Raw genomic sequence first — 13571 nt, 5'->3', positions numbered from 1 at the left:
AGGGAGAGGGGAGGGGAGAGGAGAGGGGAGGGGAGGGGGGGAGGGGAGAAGAGAGAGACACACTTGTTTCTTTGGACAGGAGAGATGAGGGGAGAGCGCGGACGCAGTCCCCCACTACCAGAAATTATGCAGTTGAGATTCCCACATTTGGGGAATTCACAGGGGTCAGCACTTCCGGAGTGCAATGGACGAGCCTCGCCCTGGGCGAACCGCCTGGGTGATCACGGTGTCGCCCCTGCCAGGTAAGTATGAGGCGCTACTCCCGGAGCCCGGCCCCTGCTCCCGGCGGAGCGGCCGCCCGGGGACGGTCCGCGGGGTCCGGACGGCCGAGAGCGGGCGGGCGGACCCCGAGGAGGAGCTCTCGGGCCTGCCTGCCCGCCGCCCGCCCGCCCGCCCGCCGCCCGCCCGCCCTCCCCCGAAGCCAGCGGCCTCTGGTTAGCGGCAAACTAACGCACGTGAACGTTCGCGCGGACGAGGGAAAAAGTCAAACGGGCACCGCCGGGACGACATTTAGGCCCAGACCTAGGCCACGCGACGCCGAAAGACCGGCTAAGCGGACGGCACGGCCGTGCGCGCGGAGGACGGAAAGTTACTTTGGACAGAGGCGCAAAGCCCCGCCGCGAGACGGGGCGTTCAAAAATTGAGATAATCTCTTGTTGTTCCTCTCCACGGAAATCTTTAGTAAAAGGCGAAAGATTTGTACGATCTGAAGAGAAACAAGAGTGTCGGGCCAGAGGGGACGCACGCCGGCCAGCAGGCCGGGCCCCCCGCCCACCCGTCACGGGCGGGCGGGGGGGCAAAGGGCTCTCTTTTCGCGTAGGCTACAGCAACTCGTTTGCACAAGGCGTGGGCAGCGGGAAGAGCAATGTGGCTACAGGAGGACTCCGGAAGGAAGGAAGTAAGGAGGAAGGAGGGAGGGAGGGAGGGAGGGAGGGAGGGGGAGGGAGGGAGGGAGGGAGGGAAGGAAGGAAGGAAGGAAGGAAGGAAGGAAGGAAGGAAGGAAGGAAGGAAGGAAGGAAGGAAGGAAGGAAGCTGCCAGCCTGACAGGGAAAAAACATTGGATGATGAATGCAGGAGGCGGGCGGTGGGGAAAGAGTAGAGAAAACCAGGCAGGAGCGGGAAAAGAGGGGGACAAATAAACCCGGAAAGACGGAGAAAACACGCGCAGACGGGACACGGGCCGAGAGGACGGGAGAGAGAGAGGAGACGGCGGTTTTATATTTACCTGAGAGAAGAGGCGCACCGGTCCCGGAGGTACTGCAATACCGGGCGGATGCGTGGAGCGGACGGAGCGAGCCCCGGGTTCCGTCTCCCTGCTCCAAAAATCAATTTAATACATGGTCCCCGGGTAGGGGACGTATCAGATATTAAACTGATAAGAACAGATACTACACTTGATCTTAGCCAAAAGGCCGAGAAGCGATGGCGCCGACGGCTCCGGGGAGCCGGGGGCTTCGCCCCTACGCCCCCTCCCGGCTGCGGTTCCGGGAGCGCCTCCAGGGAGGCGGAGCTTGGAATCCTGCGCAGCCGAGCCTCCTCCTCCTCGGCAGGGAGCCCGACTCGAGGCGGTCCGACCGACCCGGGACCGACCCGACTGCCGACGGGGCGGACGAAAGCTTCTTCCCTGGAGAGGAGGAAAAATGAGTTTGTAGACCGGACTAAAGTTAGTTTGGTTGAGTACGCGCGCCGCTTCAGCTCTCAGGGCAGAGAGAGAGACACAGACAGAGAGAGGGGAGGGGAGGGGAGGGGAGGGGAGGGGAGGGAGGGGAGGGGAGGGAGGGAGAGAAGAGAGAGACACACTTGTTTCTTTGGACAGGAGAGATGAGGGGAGAGCGCGGACGCAGTCCCCCACTACCAGAAATTATGCAGTTGAGATTCCCACATTTGGGGAATTCACAGGGGTCAGCACTTCCGGAGTGCAATGGACGAGCCTCGCCCTGGGCGAACCGCCTGGGTGATCACGGTGTCGCCCCTGCCAGGTAAGTATGAGGCGCTACTCCCGGAGCCCGGCCCCTGCTCCCGGCGGAGCGGCCGCCCGGGGACGGTCCGCGGGGTCCGGATGGCCGAGAGCGGGCGGGCGGACCCCGAGGAGGAGCTCTCGGGCCTGCCTGCCCGGCTGCCTGCCTGCCCGCCCTCCCCCGAAGCCAGCGGCCTCTGGTTAGCGGCAAACTAACGCACGTGAACGTTCGCGCGCGACGAGGGAAAAAGTCAAACGGGCACCGCCGGGACGACATTTAGGCCCAGACCTAGGCCACGCGACGCCGAAAGACCGGCTAAGCGGACGGCACGGCCGTGCGCGCGCGGAGGACGGAAAGTTACTTTGGACAGAGGCGCAAAGCCCCGCCGCGAGACGGGGCGTTCAAAAATTGAGATAATCTCTTGTTGTTCCTCTCCACGGAAATCTTTAGTAAAAGGCGAAAGATTTGTACGATCTGAAGAGAAACAAGAGTGTCGGGCCAGAGGGGACGCACGCCGGCCAGCAGGCCGGGCCCCCCGCCTGCCCGTCACGGGCGGGTGGGGGGGCAAAGGGCTCTCTTTTCGCGTAGGCTACAGCAACTCGTTTGCACAAGGCGTGGGCAGCGGGAAGAGCAATGTGGCTACAGGAGGACTCCGGAAGGAAGGAAGTAAGGAAGTAAGGAGGGAGGGAGGGAGGGAGGGAGGGAAGGAAGTAGGGAGGGAGGGAGGGAGGAAGGAAGGAAGGAAGGAAGGAAGGAAGGAAGGAAGGAAGGAAGGAAGGAAGGAAGGAAGGAAGGAAGCTGCCAGCCTGACAGGGAAAAAACATTGGATGAATGCAGGAGGCGGGCGGTGGGGAAAGAGTAGAGAAAACCAGGCAGGAGCGGGAAAAGAGGGGGACAAATAAACCCGGAAAGACGGAGAAAACACGCGCAGACGGGACACGGGCCGAGAGGACGGGAGAGAGAGAGGAGACGGCGGTTTTATATTTACCTGAGAGAAGAGGCGCACCGGTCCCGGAGGTACTGCAATACCGGGCGGATGCGTGGAGCGGACGGAGCGAGCCCCGGGTTCCGTCTCCCTGCTCCAAAAATCAATTTAATACATGGTCCCCGGGTAGGGGACGTATCAGATATTAAACTGATAAGAACAGATACTACACTTGATCTTAGCCAAAAGGCCGAGAAGCGATGGCGCCGACGGCTCCGGGGAGCCGGGGGCTTCGCCCCTACGCCCCCTCCCGGCTGCGGTTCCGGGAGCGCCTCCAGGGAGGCGGAGCTTGGAATCCTGCGCAGCCGAGCCTCCTCCTCCTCCTCCCCGGCAGGGAGCCCGACCCGGGACCGACCCGACTGCCGACGGGGCGGACGAAAGCTTCTTCCCTGGAGAGGAGGAAAAATGAGTTTGTAGACCGGACTAAAGTTAGTTTGGTTGAGTGCGCGCGCCGCTTCAGCTCTCAGGGCAGAGAGAGAGAGACACAGACAGAGAGAGGGAGGGGAGGGGGAGGGGGAGGGAGGGGGGGGAGGGGAGGGAGGGAGGGGAGAGAGAAAGAGAGAGACACACTTGTTTCTTTGGACAGGAGAGATGAGGGGAGAGCGCGGACGCAGTCCCCCACTACCAGAAATTATGCAGTTGAGATTCCCACATTTGGGGAATTCACAGGGGTCAGCACTTCCGGAGTGCAATGGACGAGCCTCGCCCTGGGCGAACCGCCTGGGTGATCACGGTGTCGCCCCTGCCAGGTAAGTATGAGGCGCTACTCCCGGAGCCCGGCCCCTGCTCCCGGCGGAGCGGCCGCCCGGGGACGGTCCGCGGGGTCCGGATGGCCGAGAGCGGGCGGGCGGACCCCGAGGAGGAGCTCTCGGGCCTGCCGGCCGGCCTGCCTGCCTGCCCGCCCTCCCCCGAAGCCAGCGGCCTCTGGTTAGCGGCAAACTAACGCACGTGAACGTTCGCGCGGACGAGGGAAAAAGTCAAACGGGCACCGCCGGGACGACATTTAGGCCCAGACCTAGGCCACGCGACGCCGAAAGACCGGCTAAGCGGACGGCACGGCCGTGCGCGCGGAGGACGGAAAGTTACTTTGGACAGAGGCGCAAAGCCCCGCCGCGAGACGGGGCGTTCAAAAATTGAGATAATCTCTTGTTGTTCCTCTCCACGGAAATCTTTAGTAAAAGGCGAAAGATTTGTACGATCTGAAGAGAAACAAGAGTGTCGGGCCAGAGGGGACGCACGCCGGCCAGCAGGCCGGGCCCCCCGCCCGCCCGTCACGGGCGGGCGGGGGGGCAAAGGGCTCTCTTTTCGCGTAGGCTACAGCAACTCGTTTGCACAAGGCGTGGGCAGCGGGAAGAGCAATGTGGCTACAGGAGGACTCCGGAAGGAAGGAAGTAAGGAAGGAAGGAGGAGGGAGGGAGGAGGGAGGGAGGGAGGGAGGGAGGGAAGGAAGGAAGGAAGGAAGGAAGGAAGGAAGGAAGGTAGGAAGGAAGGAAGGAAGGAAGGAAGGAAGCTGCCAGCCTGACAGGGAAAAAAACATTGGATGAATGCAGGAGGCGGGCGGTGGGGAAAGAGTAGAGAAAACCAGGCAGGAGCGGGAAAAGAGGGGGACAAATAAACCCGGAAAGACGGAGAAAACACGCGCAGACGGGACACGGGCCGAGAGGACGGGAGAGAGAGAGGAGACGGCGGTTTTATATTTACCTGAGAGAAGAGGCGCACCGGTCCCGGAGGTACTGCAATACCGGGCGGATGCGTGGAGCGGACGGAGCGAGCCCCGGGTTCCGTCTCCCTGCTCCAAAAATCAATTTAATACATGGTCCCCGGGTAGGGGACGTATCAGATATTAAACTGATAAGAACAGATTTTTCTTTCGAAAAAGTTTATTGACACACACGACATTGTAAAAAACACATTTTAATACACACAATAAAAACTCACAACAACAGTAAAAGCACAATAAAACAGTGTAAAAGGCTAAAACAGTTGTGTGGTTAAAATTGGTGTAAAAACAATGTCCATAAAAGTGTGTCAATTTAAAAGTCCATTAAAAGAGGGTGCAGTGATAAAAGTCTCTCTGTACAGGAGCGGGGTGAGTCCCTATCAAGGAGACTCCTCCTGCTCTCCCGAACATTTGGTCTCTCGGTGACCCGTCCCGCTCAGAGGAGGTCCTCTCCGATGCTCCTTCCCTCCGACCGCACCCGGAGAGCCAGGCCGCTGCGACCTCGACCTTCGAGATAAGGCTCCGGTCACCTTCATCCGAATGAGCACAGAGGCGATTCTTCTTTGTGACTGTGTCCTAGGGCCCGCCGCCTGCAGCTACGGTCTCACTGACCGTAGCTGCTGCCTTCCGGATCACAGCCACGGGGGGGATCTGCATGTGCTTTCCTACCAGCAGGTTTCTGGAGGTCCACATGGCGTCTTTGATGGCGGCGAGGGTGAGCCAGATCCTCGTGAAGTCCTTCTTTGATGTGTTCGGACTTAGGCCCACCCCATACAGCACCAGCTGTGCTGTAAGGACCTCCCCTGCTGGTAGGTACGGGAATTGTAAGGTGCCGGCTGTAGCCCACTGATCTCTGGCAGCACTGCACTCCCAGAGGAGATGCCTCACCGACTCGGGCGCGCCACAACCCGGCCGGGGGCAGGTTGCGGTCAGGGATAACCTCCGGGAGTGCATGACGGACCTGACCGAGAGAACCTCATGAGCAACCAGCCAGGACAGGTCCCGGAGTCTGTTCGGGAGAGCAGGATGGTTCACGTTGCGCCAAACCGTGGTGGGCTCCCCTATCGTGAGCCCGCGCACCGGACTCACGGGTTCCCGCTCCTGCACAGAAGAGATCATTGATTTGTGATTGGTTAAAACCTGCAAACCCTCATGTGCCAGATTAAAACGCTCTAAAAAAGTGGGGATAAAAGCGTAAAAAACAGGCAAATTAAAAGACACGGGGACTCTGAGATCTGACTTTAAAAACTTTTTTCTTCTTAAAAAGGAACCCATCCAGTATCTGACGAAGGCAGTAGTTTTTGGGTTTCTGGATGGGTCCTGGGAAAGTGCCAAGTGCAGTGCCGTATATCTGGTTCCAAGGAAGAGGGGGAGGTCCGGGACGCCTTTGCCTCCTTTTTCCTTAGGCTTCTTTAGGACCTCCCTCCTCAACCGTTCCCATTTTCCCCCCCAGAAAAAGTTAAAAATGGCTCGTTCCAAAGCTAAAATCGTGGATCTGGGTGGGATAAAAACAGAACAGGTTAGTAAAAACAACGGTAAAATCACTGCTTTGACGATTAAAATCTTCCCTTCATACGTCAGTCCTCTGAGTGCCCAGAACCCCAGTCTTTTCCTGACTTTCCCTAAAATGTCTGCCCAATTTAGACTCCCGCCCCCCTCCCGGTCAAACCTGATTCCCAGTACTTTGTGTCCTTGGGTCACGGTAAGGGGGAGTCCTACAGTCTCGTCGGGGGTCCACGGTCCATAAAATTGGGCTTGGGTCTTGTTTCTATTTAATTTCGACCCAGAGGCCAGTCCAAAAAAGTCCGTCAGGTCCAAAGTCCTAAAAACAGATAAAAGGTCAGTGCATAAAATACTCACGTCGTCCATGTATAAAAACACTTGGGAGGTGAGCCCCCCCCCACCCGGGATGCTCACCCCCCTGATTCCTTTGTCCCTTCTCAAGAGCTGTGCCAAAGGTTCGATACATAAAATGTACAGGAGGGCAGATAACGGACAACCCTGACGGACACCGCAGTTGATTTGCACTGCTTTTGTCAGATGCCCGTTTACAATAAATTTACTGCTGATCCCTCGGTATAGCAGTCCCACCCACTCTATAAACCTATCAGGTAAACCCACGTTTCGCAGTACCTCGAAAAGGTACTGGTGCGAGACCCGATCGAAGGCTTTCTCAAAATCTAAATTTAGGACTACTAGCCGAATGTTTCTGTCTCTCGCGTAACAGATGGTGTCTCGGATCAGTACGAGGCTGTCGGTGATCCTCCTCCCCGGGACGGCACAGCCTTGATCCGGGTGAATCAAATCTCCTAAAAACATGGACAGACGTGAGGCTAAAATCTTACTAAAAATTTTTAAATCAACATTTAAAAGGGTGATAGGTCTCCAGTTAGTCAAGTCCGTCTTGTCTCGGTCCTTGGGAACTAGAGTCACTATCCCTGTTCTGAAACTGTCCAGTAGTTGGCCTAGTCGCCCCAAGTCCATAAAAACAGCTAAAAGGTCTGGTGCTAAAATATCCCAAAATTCGTGATAAAATTCCACCGGGAGCCCGTCGGCCCCCGGGGATTTCCCTCTTTTAAAACTTTTAAGACTTTTCTCTAGTTCTAAAAGAGTAAAATCACGGGATAAAAGCAAGTTTTCTTTTAAAACCTTATCTGTGGACTTGAGTATTTCATTTAAGATATTAAAATCAATTTCTTTTTCTTTATAGAGCTCGCTGTAGAAGGATTCAACGGTCTTTTTAATTTCTTCATTATTTTTTGTTAGTTCCCCGTTTTCTTTCTTTAGGGTTAAAATTGTTTTGTTTTTACTTAAAATTTTCTTAAAAAAATACCGAGTGCATTTTTCACCTTCTTCTATTTCTTGTTCTCTTGCTCTTTTTATTATTCCTTTACTTTTTATTTCAGCCAGTTTGGACATTTCATTTTTAATTTCTTTAATTTCGTCATTTACTTTAAAACCAAGTTCTAAAAGACTAAAATAACGCTGTAAGCGTCTCTGCAGTCCCAACATGCGGTTATTTTCTTTTTTCTTTTTTGCACGACCCACCCTTCTAAAAAAGTGTCGAGTCCTGTCCTTTACCATCTCCCACCAGTGCGCTCGTGTCTCGTGCAAGTCTTGAAGGGTCTGCCACTCTTGGTACTGCTCCCTGTACTGACGAGCTACATCAGCGTCTTTAAACAGGGAGCAGTTGAGCTTCCACAGACCACTTCCTACAGTCACACCAGAGGAGAGTGAAAGGGTGCAGGACAGCATCAGGTGATCTGAGAAAAAGACAGGGGTTAATGTAGCATCGGTGGGTGGGCAATCCCTGGTAAAAACGTAGTCAATGCGAGAGGCTCTGGTGCCGTCACCACTGACCCAGGTGAAGCCCTCCTCTCTAGGATGCAGGGTTTTAAAACAGTCCTGTAGTTTAAAATCCCTACATAAACCCTGCAATAAAACCGATGTCTTGTCTAATTTAACATCTCCTGTCTTTCTCCTATCTTTTTTTGTTAAAATACAATTAAAATCACCCGCTAAAATAAGGGGGGTCGTGCCCAGCATGTGGGACTGCAGGTCTTCTAAAAAGTCATATCTAAAATGTTTGTCAGTAAAACCATAGATATTTAAAAGCCTAAAATCCCTCCCCATAAAATCCAGATGTACTAAAAGTGCCCGTCCGTCTCTCACCACAGTGCTGCCCTTTACCGTCACCAGGGGGTTGTTTATTAAAATGGCCACCCCGTCGTTTTTATTTTCATTGGATCCGCTCCATAACGACGGGTGTGGCCACATCCCCTCCCAGTCCCTGTAGCTCTTTAAAAACGGCAGTGAACACTCTTGTAGTAAAAACACATCTGAATTAAAAGTGCGGAGGTGGGATAAAATACTTTGGGCTCTAACTCTAGACTTAACACTTCTCACATTGATGGTAGAGAGTGTCATCGCCATGAGTATGGTTAAAAGAAGATATGACATTTTTAAAAGACTAAAAGAGACTTACAGTAAAACCAATTAAAACACAATTAAAATCTGGTTAAAACAGGCCGTTATGAAGGACCTTGTGAACTCGCCCCTGCCTTCCTCCTCGTGGGGGAGGGGGAAGGAGCTTTGGGCTTGTTCCTCCTCTGCCTCCCGACGGGCAGGTCTCGCGGAGTTGATTGCAGAGCGAAAGAGAGGAACGAGACCTCGTTGGGTGAGCCGGAGGGGAAGACTCGGGGATCCTCCACAGAGTCACTGTCTGAGAGAGTCCCCACTCTCCCCCTCTTCTCCGAGAGTAGGACACTCTCGGAGGACGACTCTGACAGGGGCCTCTTGGGTAACTGGGTGTGGGCGAGGAGGGCGTCCAGGCACTCGTTCAGGGGGTCTAGAGGGGAACCGCCCCCCAACACGTCCACCAGGTCGATCTGGGTCTCAGGGGAGACAGTCTCCCTCTCCGTTCCCCAGGTGGGCGGAGTGGGCGGGACCTCCTCCGACCCCCCTTCCAGGGTGGGAGGGGCCTCCGCAGGCCCCTGCTCCCCCTCCTCCTCCTGTGTGGGAGGGGCCTCCCCCTCCCCACCTGCGCGGAGGGGCCTCCCCCTCCCCCACCTGCGCGGGAGGGGCCTCCCCCTCCCCTACCTGCGCGGGAGGGGCCTCCCCAGGCCCCACCCCTTCTCCCGCCTCCCCCTGCTCCTCTCCTCCAATCAGGGGTTTTGGCGGGAGATTTGAATTTCCCAGCCCCTCCTCTCCAATTAACTCAATTGGTCCTCCACCTTGTCCATTTTCGGGTCTACCGGCCTTCAGTTTGTTGGCAAAAGATTTGGGGCAACTTCTGAACAGATGATCAGACGCCCCACACAAGTTACACTTTCTGCCATTGGAACATTCTTCAAATGTGTGTCCAATTTCTCTACACTTACCACAGACCACTTGAGTGCAAGCCTCCACCAAGTGCCCGTGCTCTCCACACCTCCGGCAGAGCTTGGGTTGTCCCTGGTAGTGTATGTAGCCACGGTTTTCTCCCAGAACTATCATACTAGGCAGGTGCTTCAGGCCTTGGTAGCCCTGGGGGTCCTGCCATTGCTGGACAGGAACCCTCCAGCTGCCGGTCCAAATGCCGTCCACATCTCTAACCTTGATAGCCTGGCCCTTCACCGTGCAAAATCTTCCCAGCCATACACAAATATCATCTGCACTCACAGTCTCATTGAACATCCTGACAATCACATGTTTCAGTGAATTATCATTCAGGTTCTCAACAGTGAATGCAGAAAACTGGGGCTCCACTTTTTTTAAACCTGGTCCAAAATTCATTTCAGTAACAACACGGTACGAAAGCTCACGTCAAACCCTCTGTTGAAGGGCAGAGACAGGATGCAATTCAAGTCATCAGGCTTGAACGAGAGCACCTTCTGAACCAGGCCGCGGGAGAAGTCTAACCGGGAAAAAGGAGGCACCTTCCCGTTGACCTCCCGCAAAGTGAAGCGCACGCTGTGGTGCCTCCTCCTGCCGGCATGGGAGGCCGACATTCTGGAGGCACCAACAGCTAAAACCAACTAAAAAACACTTAAAACTATATCTAAAACCCACTAAAAAGACTAAAACCAGTTAAAACAGCTAAAAAACAATAAAAGTGAAGCTAAAACCAGAGTAAATACTACTTAACCCCTGAACCCACATCAGAATTGCAACATACTTAGAGCTGTCTAGTAATGCTACATTGACTGAATGTAACAAAAAGGCATTACCAGCACCCAACATCTTATTACATTATATTACACTTTTGAGGATAGAATATTGGATGATATGAATTCAAATCAACGACATGGCTGCCTTCACTGACCACCCCAGCTCTCTTTTCTGGATACTTTAACAATTGTATAAGTAAGTAAACAATCTGTGATATTTTTCTTTCATTCTTAACATGTTTAGTGTTAGAAAAGTTAAATATATTTTAAAAAGTATACTACATATGAGTTAGAGTGATTTAAGTAAATGTTGCAAAAACGCAACACTGGGTTACAAAGGGTGCTCTTTTACACAGAGAATCCTCACCCCTGAGTGTTGAGCCAATAAATGTGTGTGTGTTATAGTTTGTACTATATAAAATTGTATAATTTTGAAATAGAATCAGAGACAGTGATAGTGAGAACTGTTTCCAGTGCTGCTTTCATCCTTCCACATTGTGGATAACAAAGTGTTACAGAACAAGACAAACTTTGGAAGATTTGGCTATGGTTGAAGTCCTCAGGAGAAGTTTCTAAGATAGTGCTAGAAAAGCATAATTAATACATTTTATGTATTACTATTATTATTAATTAATTAATCTTGCATTGATTTATATAGCACTTTCAAGTCCCAAAATGTTTTAACAGTTCTTATTCATCACTCCATACTCAGCGTGGTAAACTACTACTGTAGCCACAGCTGCCCTGGAGGCTGCCATCGGGCCACCTGCCCGTCTGACCTCCACTGCACCCACCACTTTGTGGTGAAGTGTCTTGCTAAGACACAACGATGGGGTTTTTGCAACTGGCGCCCACACTGTGGCACTGAATTGCACAGTGTCTCCCATCCAAGTACTAATCAGGCCCGGCATTCTTACTTCTGAGATCTGACGAGATCAGGCTTTGACAAGTAGATGGCCAAAACTAACTCCACTGATTGAAATGATGATTCCTTTCAAGGGAAGGTTCGTGGAATCAGGCATATATGCTGGTAAACCCCATTCCTGGGCTTTAAGTCTGGGCAAGACAGGAATCTCCGGCATACTCTGTGACTTGATGTGAACCAGGTAGTGGCAGGGTAACCTGCTAGGTCTAGCACCGACCTGGCCTAATCTTCAACTTTGTCTTGCTTCTGTCATCCCTAACACTGAGGTTTCCACAAAGTGGATGGATAAAAGCAAAAGCACTGAAAGGTTAAAGCATCACATCAACTATGGGGCCATACCGTGTACTTAGTGCTGTTCTGTATAAAAAAAGATGTTTTTTGTTTTGTTTTGTTTTTTCAATTAAATTATTCATTTTAAAATATGTTTTTATTTTATTGGTGAGCATACTAATACAAAGTTGCTTTTATTAATGTGAAGTTGTAATATTGTTACCACTAAAGCCAATGTTCAATTTGCAACATTTCCCAAGATTCCTAAAAAAAAGAAAAAAGAAAAAACTAATTTTTTCTTATTAGAGGCTTAGTAAACTGTTAAAAACAAGGTTAATTTTTTTTTCATCCAGGAAATGAATGCTTGGTTCAGAGGGTTAAAGTGCAGGTGCTCGGTTGTGCAAACTCCCAAATAAGGTGCTGTAAAAGGGAAATAAACAAGAATACAGAAACGAAAAGTAACAGAAATAAGCTACAACAAACAATATATCCCCCGAGGCCGAAACAAGAGCCACAAAGCTAATGTTTTTGGCTCCTCGAGGCGATCGCAGTTCTTCAACCAGCGCAATATAACTACACTTGATCTTAGCCAAAAGGCCGAGAAGCGATAACTTAAATGTGTCGTGGTTAGTTAGTCATTCTTCGTGACGCCGATGTCAGTCACGGTGCAAAAACATGTTTTGCTATAACACTTACAAGCGCAACACATAATGACTTGAATAAGCGCACAAGTTGAACAGACAAGATTTGGGTTGCCACTCAACTTGTATTATTTTAATATTTGAGAGCAAAACGTATCATCTGAAATCCATTGGCGTGCAAGCGTGGTCACGTGGCCCAATTGACGCCAGTGAATAATTGACAAAAGACAACTTTCTCAAACTATATCCATACTCACAGATTGAGGGGACAGATAAATTGAGGCAAACGCAATTTAGTTTAGCATTTGGGTAGTTTATAATCAGCTCCATACCTTATGAAAACATGGAATAAGAAACACTCACTTCCTGGTCACATGGGACCCGTTTGGTTTCGAGAGCAGATTTAAAGGCACAGACCAATTTATTGGTCTACAATGCAACTTTTGACAAAATGGGTGTAAGTGTATTGCAAAGGAATATTTGTAATAAATGTCGTTAAATATCAGTGCTGGGTTCTCCCGAAAATCTGGTTATGTACTTCAACTTTATTTAGTCTTTTTCCTATGAAAAAGCTTTTCCCACCCTGTTTTTTGTGTTTGTTTCTCTCCCCGGAGTGTATGCTTAGAAAGGTTTGGCTGTCCTAGGTGCTGTACTGTGCCAACCCATCAGACAAATAGAACTGCATAAACTTTGGTTTTGGTTTGGAAACATCACTCTGCCAGTTTTTTGATTATGTGCACGTCGCCTTTAAAGAGAGCGCATGACGTGAGGGGTGGGTTTTCTTGCTTTGTTTGTCCAGAGCTGTTTGGGCTTGAGACCTAAGACTGACCGACGAGCAGAGCGAGGAATAAACACACTTCTGTGTTATTATTATCTGTTACTCACGAGGGACAGAAGAGTGTATTCATAACGTAATAACTGTGTAATTACACACAACGATGCCGTCTGACAGACCCTTCAAACAAAGGAGGACATTTGGTAAGATATCAGCTGGGCTTGATAAGGTGCTTGAAAAGCAGCTGTCTGCGCTAGCATTTAAAGTTAGCCTGCTGGCCTGCTAGCTTCTTGTTTACTTGTTTCAAATGTTATTACGCTTTAATACCTTGTTTGTTACTGCTTAACACGCAACGAGGGGTTTACGTAGTGATAACGAGAGCTATAATGTTAAACTAATTGGTCCGTTGCAGGATATTTTCTAACAAGTGGTTAAATAATGCTATAATTCAAATTATCTGGTTAATTGCAAAGTCGGCACTGGGATTTCATGTGATTAGGTTATGTACGTCGGTTCTTAAATATCTTGGACACTATAGCAAGGTCACAAATGGTGGCTCTGACGTTAAAGAAGCTCCTTAGGCCTGCCCTTTTTTCACCTATAAGTTGTTTTGAATAATAATTGGTTGCAAAAAGAGACCTGAATGTGT

At 51.2% G+C, this 13571-nt stretch overlaps 8 non-coding genes and 1 pseudogene across 8 annotated transcripts; all 9 read right to left on the bottom strand.

The window, feature by feature from the left end:
* Nucleotides 1-86: 86 nt before the first annotated feature.
* Nucleotides 87-250, bottom strand: LOC129410190 (U1 spliceosomal RNA). Its single transcript, XR_008632753.1, has one exon. It is a non-coding gene; the product is annotated as a U1 spliceosomal RNA (small nuclear RNA).
* Nucleotides 251-610: 360 nt separating this feature from the next.
* Nucleotides 611-724, bottom strand: LOC129410211 (U5 spliceosomal RNA). Its single transcript, XR_008632769.1, has one exon. It is a non-coding gene; the product is annotated as a U5 spliceosomal RNA (small nuclear RNA).
* Nucleotides 725-1232: 508 nt separating this feature from the next.
* LOC129410199 (U2 spliceosomal RNA) lies at nucleotides 1233-1424 on the bottom strand. The gene has a single exon (XR_008632761.1). It is a non-coding gene; the product is annotated as a U2 spliceosomal RNA (small nuclear RNA).
* Nucleotides 1425-1823: 399 nt separating this feature from the next.
* LOC129410189 (U1 spliceosomal RNA) lies at nucleotides 1824-1987 on the bottom strand. The gene has a single exon (XR_008632752.1). It is a non-coding gene; the product is annotated as a U1 spliceosomal RNA (small nuclear RNA).
* A 349-nt stretch (nucleotides 1988-2336) lies between these two features.
* On the bottom strand, nucleotides 2337-2450 carry LOC129410210 (U5 spliceosomal RNA). The gene has a single exon (XR_008632768.1). It is a non-coding gene; the product is annotated as a U5 spliceosomal RNA (small nuclear RNA).
* A 503-nt stretch (nucleotides 2451-2953) lies between these two features.
* LOC129410198 (U2 spliceosomal RNA) lies at nucleotides 2954-3145 on the bottom strand. Its single transcript, XR_008632760.1, has one exon. It is a non-coding gene; the product is annotated as a U2 spliceosomal RNA (small nuclear RNA).
* A 391-nt stretch (nucleotides 3146-3536) lies between these two features.
* LOC129410188 (U1 spliceosomal RNA) lies at nucleotides 3537-3700 on the bottom strand. The gene has a single exon (XR_008632751.1). It is a non-coding gene; the product is annotated as a U1 spliceosomal RNA (small nuclear RNA).
* Nucleotides 3701-4046: 346 nt separating this feature from the next.
* Nucleotides 4047-4160, bottom strand: LOC129410209 (U5 spliceosomal RNA). The gene has a single exon (XR_008632767.1). It is a non-coding gene; the product is annotated as a U5 spliceosomal RNA (small nuclear RNA).
* Nucleotides 4161-4651: 491 nt separating this feature from the next.
* Nucleotides 4652-4827, bottom strand: LOC129410207 (U2 spliceosomal RNA; annotated as a pseudogene).
* Nucleotides 4828-13571: the final 8744 nt, after the last annotated feature.

This window comes from Boleophthalmus pectinirostris, unplaced genomic scaffold (genome assembly GCF_026225935.1).
Source record: "Boleophthalmus pectinirostris isolate CB_2022bp ecotype Guang Dong unplaced genomic scaffold, ASM2622593v1 HiC_scaffold_21, whole genome shotgun sequence".
Lineage (NCBI taxonomy): Eukaryota > Metazoa > Chordata > Actinopteri > Gobiiformes > Gobiidae > Boleophthalmus > Boleophthalmus pectinirostris.
The sequence above is the reverse complement of the archived record's forward strand: the minus strand, read 5'-3'. Positions and strand labels throughout refer to the sequence as shown.